At 42.6% G+C, this 10241-nt stretch overlaps 1 pseudogene; it reads left to right on the top strand.

Moving 5' to 3' along the window:
* The first annotated feature begins 425 nt into the window (after nt 1–425).
* LOC130127127 (FERM domain-containing protein 6-like) overlaps nt 426–10241 on the top strand; it is an 11637-nt pseudogene continuing 1821 nt past the window's right edge.

The following is a 10241-nucleotide window of genomic DNA, read 5'->3' as shown; positions in this document are numbered from 1 at the left end:
CAGGCACATCAGCCACTCCCCATAAAAAGCTGTCATGCACAGGTGTCCTCCCATTATGCGGTTCCAGGATTGGCCTCTACACCCACATGAGGACTCAGAGGGACAACGGTCATACACGACCCCGAGTGACCACCAGTAATGATGATGACACAATGACAGTTGCACCAAACGGCTTCCATATCAGCTCTCCCTGCTGTGCCATATTTCTCTCTGATATGTTTTTTATATTTTAGAGCTATGTAGTAGCAATCCGAGTCCTTGTGTGTCAGTTGTAAGGAGGAGGACCGGCTGTCCAACATGTTTTGTCAGGCTCAGGGGGGAGGATTGCGAGTGTATTAAAATGTGAGCGGTGATGTTTAGCCGTGCGCTGTGTGGGAGAGATATTGAAGTTGCTGTGATGAGTTTCCAGGCTCAGAGTCCTGACTATGAGGAAGATGCAGGACCGAGAGGTGTGCGTCCTTCTGCCCGACAAACAACATCTGGACTGTGCTGTCGGGGTGAGCGGCTTTCAATATCTTTCTGTTGGGGTGTCTTCGTGGGAAGTGGAGCTGAACAATATTGGGCAAAATATATGATGCAATATTTTATATTTTTTGCCGCCCAGTGACTGCTGGAGAGCAGGATAAGCGGTTCCGATAATGGATGGATGGATGGATATTAGAGTAAAAAGGAGTAACGTATATTATTTTCACCAGATATACGCAGCTTTTAACTTTCAAAGCTCCATTTGCGAAGAACTTATGAGCAGTGATAAAGGGGATTTAAAGGGGGAATAAGGCAGTTGTTTGAAGAGTCATTAATTCAGGTTAAATTGTATTACTTGTCAGATGCACTAATGTCTTTCTTCAAGAGTAGTCATAAAAACGCAGACCTTGCTAGTTTTTCTGTCAAGCAATACGAATTTTAGCCTAACCTAACTGATGGGCCCAGTTTCAATTCAATTCAATTCAATGTATTGTCAATTTGCCTTACACACTGCATCCTGTGCAACGTGGCTATTGTACGTGTGTGTATTGCGATGCGATTCTGATACGATACATGGGTCGGTCCTAGTTGGAATGGGAATAAAGATTTAGCAGGTATTATAAGGTAACTTCTTTCAGCTGCGTCTTCCTCTACTGTGTCACTTGTAATGTGAACACCGAATCATCAAGACAGGGTCGGTGTTCTTCAACGTAGCGTGTGACTGCAAGGAAATGATAGGTGTTATGAGTGGAACTGTACACGTGTGTGAATGACAGGTGAAAGCAAGAGGCCGTGAGGTGTTCGGCCATGTGACGGAGCGACTCGGGATTAACGGACGCCATCTGTTTGGCCTGGCTGTTGTCAGAGGTGGGTTGGCGTCCATTCTGTTTCACATCTGGCTTCAAAAAGGAAACTTTATTTGCAGTGTGTGTGTTTGTGTGGGAGGGAGGGAGGGACATTTAAACAGTGTGTGGTCAGTACAGAGTAGTTGGGTTTCATATAGAGAGGAATGCTGACTCTGAGGGAGTGAGATGGACTCTAGGCGTAGGTGTTATGCTGTCTTTACTTGACTCATCACCTCTTAAAATTAATTGCATAATGCGAATCTATTAATTAACAAGTGATTAGTGGATTAATATGTATGGCCACACAGTGTTATGATTAATAGTGTTGTGCTTTTAGTCTGTCTGGTTTCGTCTGGGTCATTTCAGTGTGCCTTTGTTTGCACAGATAATGAATATCTGTTTCTTGATCTGGAGCAAAAACTGAATAAGTATTTTGGCAAGGAGTGGAGGAGAAGGTCTTTAATGGTAAGTTATTTTCCCTGAAATCTACTGGGTTGACCACAGTTATGCATGCATTCTCAGTCAACTGTCTACTGATATGGTAAATCAATGTGTCGTTCTGCTCGACTTCTCACTGGTCTTGCAGTTTGCATGGTATTGAGTCAAATTACATTCATGTGGTCGAAGGCAGTCCAGAAATGGTGAACACTGACAGCTCCCTCCTAAAACAGGAGCACTGGACTTATGACGCTGTCGAGATGTACTAGTCTGGAGCTGCTTTGTTTGGATCGATGGTAATGGCAGCTGTGAGAGCACCTGTGGGGATATTTGTGGTGAAGAAATGGGAATAAAACTCATTTGAATTTTATTCAAAATGTGTCCACAGACCCTCATTTGTTGTATGGGAATTGATATGGCATCTCACATCTCAGTGAAATCAATACATCACATCTTGACTCTCCACTTTCTGGCTTTGGAAGAGAGCTGTCAGTTCTGCTATATATTGGACTGTCTAAGGCCCATACTGTATAAAGCAAGAGTCGTTTAACCATTACACATTTTGAATTGTAGTTCATGATTTGCAGGGGCCATTCGTTTTATTTCTGAGGGTGCAGTACTATGTAGAGAGTGGGCGACTGATCTTGTAAGTTGGCTTTCAAATCTCATCAAATTTTATTATTATTTACCCTTTCTCTGCATATCAGTAAGATATTTGTGTCTACCATGTACACAGCTAGTGTAAAGATAGACTTCCTTAATCCCAAAGGGGAAACTGAAGAAAATGCCTACAAAGTTAAAAATCCACCGTACCTGGAAACGATGGGCCTGACGGTGCCATATACAAACAGGAAAAATAACTGAATGAGGAAAGCTTTCTCACTGTGTCCCGAATCATGAGCAGCAGACTCATCTGAACTTAACTGAACTCTGTAGATACCAATTTTAACATATCCACCTCAAATCCCCGATTTCTTTGTCATTTCCTGCACTTCATGTTGCTCAGCTTGGATGTTTTGTCATTTTTTTTATATGCCCCCCCCCCCTCTTTTCTCTCCAATTGTATCTGGCCAATTACCCCACTCTTCCGAGCCATCCCGGTCACTGCTCCACCCCCTCTACTGATTCGGGGAGGGCGGCTGCAGACTACCACATGCCTCCTCCGATACATGTGGAGTCGCCAGCTGCTTCTTTTCACCTGACAGTGAGGAGTTTCGCCAGGGGGACGTAGCGCATGGGAGGATCATGCTATTCCCCCTAGTCTCTCTCTCTCTCTCTCTCCCTCCCCCCCACGAACAGATGTGCTAGTGCAGTGACCAGGACACATACCCACATCCGGCATCCCATCCGCAGACATGGCCAATATTGGCTGTAGGGATGCCCGACCAAGCCGGAGGTAACATGGGGATTCGAACCGGTGATCCCCATGTTAGTAGGCACCGGAATAGACCACCACGCCACCCAGATGATGTAGATACTGATTTTAACAAACTATCCACCTCAAATCCCAGATTTCTGTCATTTCCTGCACTTGGTGATGTTCAGTCTCAGATGTTTTGTCTATTTTTGTTTTGTTTTGTCTGCAGTGAAGACAAGCTGTGTTACACACCTCTCTGCAACAAAGTTCTTCCATAAAACCGTGCATTCAGAATGAAATATTGCTTGAAAACGTTATCCAAATCCTCGTCAAACTGGGTGAATTGATTTTCTGTGTGGTTGTTTCAGGGCTGGCGAAGCTCGGCGGCTCTACTACGCTGAGCTGAAACACAAGGTGTTGGGCTCTCAGAGCCACCAACAGGAAGCTCTGTTCTTCCAGTTGGCGGCTTTCGCTCTCCAAGCTGATCTCGGAGATCTGCCACAGAGATGTGAGGAAGAGGAGGAGGAGGCGGGAGATGGAGGAGAGGACAGAAGAGAGAAGGGAAAATACAGACATTATTTTCTCCCTGAGGATTACTATCCCTCTTGGGTAAAAAGTGTGTGTGTGTGTGTGTGTGTGTGTGTGTGTGTGTGTGTGTGTGTGTGTGTGTGTGTGTGTGTGTGTGTGGTGTGTGTGTGTGTGTGTGTGTGTGTGTGTGTGTGTGTTATGACATTTCTGCCTGTTCTCTATTCTTCTATGTTAGGGTCTATTTAAGGGTTAAGACTTGGGGTCAGGGAGTTAGGCATGTAGTTTTGATAGTTAGCGTTAAGGTTAGAGGTTAAGTAATAAATATAGTCAGTGAGGGTTTTCACAAGTATGGAAAAACGAATGTGCATGGGTGTGTTTGCCTTTCTATGTTTGTGCGTAGGTGAGAGAAAGAGAGACTACACTTTTATAGAAAATTAAAACATAACTGCACTAAACTCATGGACACAAATTATGAGCATCCTGTCTTATACCATGAGAAACGCTATGACAACTAGTACCTAAAGTAGACAAAAACTACAATTAGTAATGTATGTCTGAAAGGTTAAAAAAAAAGTACACTTAAATGATGTTAATACTATTACAATACTATACTAATGATATAGCAAATGACGAAGACCGTACTCGTGCAGGTACTTCAATATGTATCGCAGTGTTTTGATGAGAGACTGCTTGTCTGTTTCCATCTCTCTCTCTTTCTGTCCCTCCATCTCTCCCTGCCTCTGTCTCTGACTCTGTCTCTGTCTCTCTCTCTGTCTCTCTCTCTCTTCTCTCGTGCGTGTGCAACTCCCCTGTTTTCCATCAAAAAAGTCTCCATGTCTTTGATGAAAGGTAGAAAATGCAGTCATATGAGGTACGAGTCTGTTTATTCCTGACTGTGTCTAGCTGATAAAGCGCCGTGGGCGGGACTTCCTGCTCCAGCACGGCCCACCTTTACACAATGACCTGAGAGGTGTGTCACGGGACCAAGCCATCCTCCGGTTTATAACAGAGGCCGGTGCTCTGCAGGATGGGCCGGTCACCTTCTACAGCATGAGACAGGTCAGAGTGTCATCAAACCAAAGCACTCACAAACTCTGTTTATAGTGTGCACAAAGTGTGTCGAGGTTAGTGCTGGCCAATATGGAAAATATGAGAATGGTAGTCATCAGAGAATTTGACACAATATCTTTATACAGCATATATCATGATATCTGCTTACATATTCAAAAGTACCATATTTAAGAAGCCAACTAGTTTTCAAATATCACTTCCTCAATTATTTCAGACCTCATTTTGGAGAAAGTTTGGGTAATAGATTCTTGTTATTGAATTATTGTCCAGCCCTAGTCAAGGTGTTTATGGTTTCCCCTCCTACGTCATGCATATTTATAGCCATCATCATCTTTGGCCGACTTCAAAAAGAGAACTGGAAAAAAAATATTCTCACTTGTAGTCTCATCCAGGGTCATCGACAAAGATGAGGATGTTTCACTAACGGAATTTTGCTCTTAGTTTAAAAAGTTAGAGAAAACTTGGCTGGTCAAAGTCCATTGTTTACCTGGATCTGTTTGTTACAAAACGGGACAGACGACAGTAGTTTACATTTTGAATTGTTTATTTCCCTGTCGCACGTGTAGGAGGAGAAGGAGCGTAAAAGTTCAGTCATTCTTGGTCTGGTGTTTGAAGGAATACAACTGTATCAGGTGGGTCCATCACAATGGGTGAATCCCTATAGCTAAAGTAGAATGTACACCTTATTTTCTCATCTGAATTTTGATAAAATATGGTTTTTGCATGATTTTTATCCTTATTTAATATAACTCAAAGTTGTACTCCTTGCATTACAAATGTGAACTATTTCGATCTCTCTAAAGGACGTAGAGGGAAAGCGATGTCTATTATACGATTTTTCCTGGAATGAAATAGACCGCATCACATTCAAGGTAAGTTCAGGTAAGACTCCACACAGACACAAATACATACAGGCAAAAGCCCCCCCCCCCCCAAAAAAGAAAGCCCCTATAACAATGAAACCAGAGCACATAACACATCTATATTACTATGCGTTTAATTAGTAATGTGTGGTAATAACTATAGATATAAGTATGCATTATAGTTATTACTATGCATTACTAATTAAATGCTGTTACTATGCATTTAATTAGTAACACAGTAATAACTATAATGCATACTTATAACTATAGTTATTAGTATGCATTTAATTAGTAATGCATGCATAGCAATAAAATATTCATCATCATCATCAGTTCCGTAACCTATAGAGGTTGTAGGAGCACAGCTGATGCCTCAACCAGTCTCTTCCACCATTCCTTATTCACCACAGCTCTCCCTACCTCCACTACGCTCATCCGTTGCCATTCTCTGATGTTGTTTACCCAGATTTTTCTCGGTCTCCCTCTCTTTCAAGTCCTTTCTACCAGGCCTTGCAGGATGTCCTCTGCAAGTGTCCTTTCCATTCAGCAAACATGCCCAAACCAGTTTAATTTCCTTTTTTTTTTTTACCATTGTCAGTGAACTATCATGGTGACCAATCACTTCCTTAACTCCGTTCAGCACTTCAGTGTCTGTGACATGCACTATGTATGAGATTTGCAGCATTCTTCTATATGCTCTAAGTTCAAAGGCTTGTATTTTTTTCCCCTCCATAGCTTTTGTTAGGGTCCAGAATTCTGCACCGTATAGAAGAGTTGCTATTATGATGGTGCAGAGCAGTTGCATTTTTGACTTCATTCTAAGGCTTTTATGTTTCCAGTTCATGTTGAGCTTGGTCATTGCGCTTGTTGCGATGGCAATTCTGCTCCTAATTTCTTTTTCCAATCTTCAGTCTTCGTTAATCACAGAACCAAGATATTTGAAAGACGACTTCCTTAAGTTTATTGCTGCCAACAATGATTTCTGTGTTCTGCTCCTCAGTCTCCTCCTTGGGTGATATTTTGTTCTCATGATTTTGCTTTTTTGAGTACTGTACAACATACCCATGTCCTTAGCTGCCTTGTCCAGTCTCCTGGTTATTTCAGCTTGTTCTTCCCTGTTGCTGGAGATTAGATCTCTGTCATCTGCAAAGCGAAGGTTGGTGATGTTTCTTCCACCAATTGTGAGAGTTGATTCAAAGCCCTCCATAGCATTGGTGACAATCTCTTCAAGAAATACATTGAAAAGGCACGGTGACAGTAAACAACCTTGTCTCACTCCTACTGTTGTAGTGAACCAGTCGCTGAGTGTGCTGTCCACTAGCACTGCACCTTTCAAATCTTTATAAAGAGCTTCGATAACTTGGACAAGGTGTTCGTTGATGTTGTTTTCTCATGATTTTCCATAGCGCCTGTTGCCACACTGTCGAAGCTTTTCTTAAAATCAATAAAGTTGTGATGGACTTCTCGTTGATGTTCTATAAATTTCTCACAAAGAACCCTCAAATTGAAGATTTGCTCAGTTGTGCTTCTTCCAGACCTGAAACCAGCTTGTTCTTCAGCAAGAATCTGCTCAATTTGTGGTGTGATTCTCCTGAGAATGATCCTGAGCATTATCTTGCTTGCATGGCTGATTAGACTAATGGTTCTGTAGTTGCTGCATAATTTCAAGTTTCCTTTCTTTGGAAGTGGAATCAGTAACGAAGTAGTCCACTGCATAGGCCATTTCTTCAGGCTATAAATTTTGTTGCAGATGCTAAGTAAGATGTCTATAACTTCGCCGCCATTTTTGATTAGTTCCGCTGGTATATTATCTGCTCCTGGTGCTTTGTCGTTTTTCAGATGTTTGATGGCTTCAACTTCGCATCTTAAAATGTGATCTTCATCTTCTGCACCTTTGTTCTCATCAACTATCAGTTGGTTGTATACTACCTGATTTTCATTGAGGTCACAATTGTAAACATCACTGCAGTATTCCGCCCACCTCTTTGCAATCGCTTTTTTTGTCTGAGGTCAGTTTTCTATTTGCGTTGTTAATAGCATGTGTCTTTACATTTTGTTCTGTAGTTAATTTCTTCACTGTTTGGAAAGCCATTTTAGTGTTGTTGTGCCTCAGGTTGTTATCAATACTTCGACATACTTGTTCAATCCATCCCTCCTTAGCTTTCTTCATCACAGCTTTCACTTCTCTGTTACATTTTCTGTATTGCTCCTTGCATTCTTCAGAGCTGTACTTCAGAGCCTTGGCTTCACGTCTTCTGTCGCATAGCTTCAATCTTCTGTCTGGAATCCATTGATGTTTCTTGGACTTCTTTTTACCTAGTATTTCTAGCGCAGCTTTGTTCCATTTTTTCCGAGAACTTTTCGGTCACTTCTTCAACATTGTCTAAGTTCCGGAGAGCAGCAAAACGTCCTCCAATTCTGGCTTGGAATTCGTCTCTAACATTTGCATCTTTTAGGTTTTCAAGGTCATATTTGAGTCTACCATTCTTTTCTCTTTTCTGCTTTTTCAGCTTTATGTTGACAGTCATCATCACCAAATCGTGGTTGCTTCCTATATCAACTCCAGGAAATGATCTTGTTTTACTTCTTACAATGCTTGACTATGCATTTAATTGAGGCATGGCTGAGGCAAGACAAGTTTATTTATAAAGCACATAACATACACAAAGGCAATTTTGCTGAGGAGCAAATTATAATAATGAAGAGGGCAATCTTAAAATGGACAATGCTCCAACACCCTTGCTGAAAATCAAAATACAGTAAAAATCAGTTATTTGAAACGCTGCCTCAACCCCCAATCACACACCACTGAGTATACATGTCTTCTCTCCCTTCCACCCCCCCCCCCATCCCAAATTCTTCTTTAGGCTGGCGTTAGACACCGGGATTTCTCATTTGTCTCTGTCAATCTCTTTCTGTTTCCCCATATGCAGAGCCGAAGGTTTGAGATAGATGCTGTGGCCTCTCTGTGTCTCCCTAAGCTGGTGTACATTGCTCCCTCGGCCTTTCACTCAAAACACATCCTGAGACACTTGAGTGACAGCCACCGACTTCGCATCAGCACCAGAGACACCGTTCGCTACGTCCGTCTGCTGGAGGAGAGACAGGGTCAGCTACTGTAGCTCATCATGCAAGAGTTTCACATCTTTGCTTCAGTACTCTAGTGTCAGGCGTCTGGGTGGCATGGTGGTCTATTCCGTTGCATACCAACATGGGGATCGTCAGTTCGAATCCCCGTGTTACCTCCGGCTTGGTCAGGCATCCCTACAGATACAATTGGCTATGTCTGTGGGTTGGGAAGCCGAATGTGAGTATGTGTCCTGGTCGGTGCACTAGTGCCTCTTCTGGTCAGTCGGGGCACCTGTTCAAGGGGGGGAGGGGGACCTGGGGGAATAGCGTGATCTTCCCACGTGCTACGTCCCCCTGGTAAAACTCCTCACTGTCAGGTGAAAAGAAGTGGTTGGCAACTCCACATGTATGGGAAGAGGCATGTGGTAGTCTGTAGCTCTCCCTGGATTGGCAGAGGGGGTGGAGCAGCGACCGGGATGGCTCGGAAGAGTGGGGTAATCGGCCGGGTACAATTGGAGAGAAAAGGGGGGAAAAATACTCTAGTGTTTTCATGTGTATCACCATCATACAACAATGTCTTGATGCATGGTCAATAATCCAGGTAAGAAAATCAAAGAAGGTTGAATCAGTTCAAAACTATTATTTTCAAAACATCGCGTCTCATTTGCTTTCAAACCCCAAAACACGCTATGCCAGAAATTGGTCCACCCCAAAGACCGGGTCTCCTGGCACAAACAGAACAATATAGTGTACACTGTTAAGCGTCAGCAGGATGGCAGTGACTTATACATTGGGGAAACTAAACAGACGCTGGCCAAAAGAATGGCACAACACAGGAGTGCTAACACGTCAGTCCAGGACTCCACAGTCTACACCCATCTACAGGCCAGTGGCCACTCTTTCAGGGATGAGGATGTGCACGTCCTTGATAGGGAGAAATGCTGGTTTGAACGGGGAGTCAAAGAGGCCATCTATGTTAAGAGGGAACGACAATCCCTGAAGGGGGGAGGCTAAGAGTACATCTGTCACCATCTTACAATGCTGTGATTGCAACTATTCCCCAACCCTCTGTGAATAGTACACATGGCCTTTGAAACTCTAGTTAGTGGTCACACCCATGTTTACTTATGAAACTGGTGGATGGGTTTGGTCGTTCCGCAACTGTATTGTACTGTATTGTTTATAAGGGGCGGGGATACCTGCAGTCAGTTTAGATTGAAGATGTCAGTTGAGTGATGAAACGTATCTGTCAATAGACATATCCAGATGAACTGATTTAACCTTCTTTGATCATCATACAAGTACACCCCTTTCTGTGTGAAGAATTTGTTTTCAGTTCAGAGTGAATAGGTGGAGAGTGAAAAGTAGTGATGTCGCAATTTATGTGATGATGAGTGATATATTACTACTGCTTATATATTCTAAAAGTATGGATATATACTGAGCGCTTGGATTCCTGTGTGTGCCAGCATACTGTTAGTAAAAAACAAGGCAAGATAATAATATACATGAGCATAAACTGGAAATAGATTAGAAAAAAGTTAGTAGAACAGAATTTCTACCAAAACAGTTGAAAGGTGTATATTAGCCATTTTTCTTTCCAAA

This window comes from Lampris incognitus, chromosome 17 (genome assembly GCF_029633865.1).
Source record: "Lampris incognitus isolate fLamInc1 chromosome 17, fLamInc1.hap2, whole genome shotgun sequence".
NCBI classification, from domain to species: Eukaryota; Metazoa; Chordata; class Actinopteri; order Lampriformes; family Lampridae; genus Lampris; species Lampris incognitus.
This window is presented reverse-complemented; position numbering and strand designations above follow the sequence as displayed.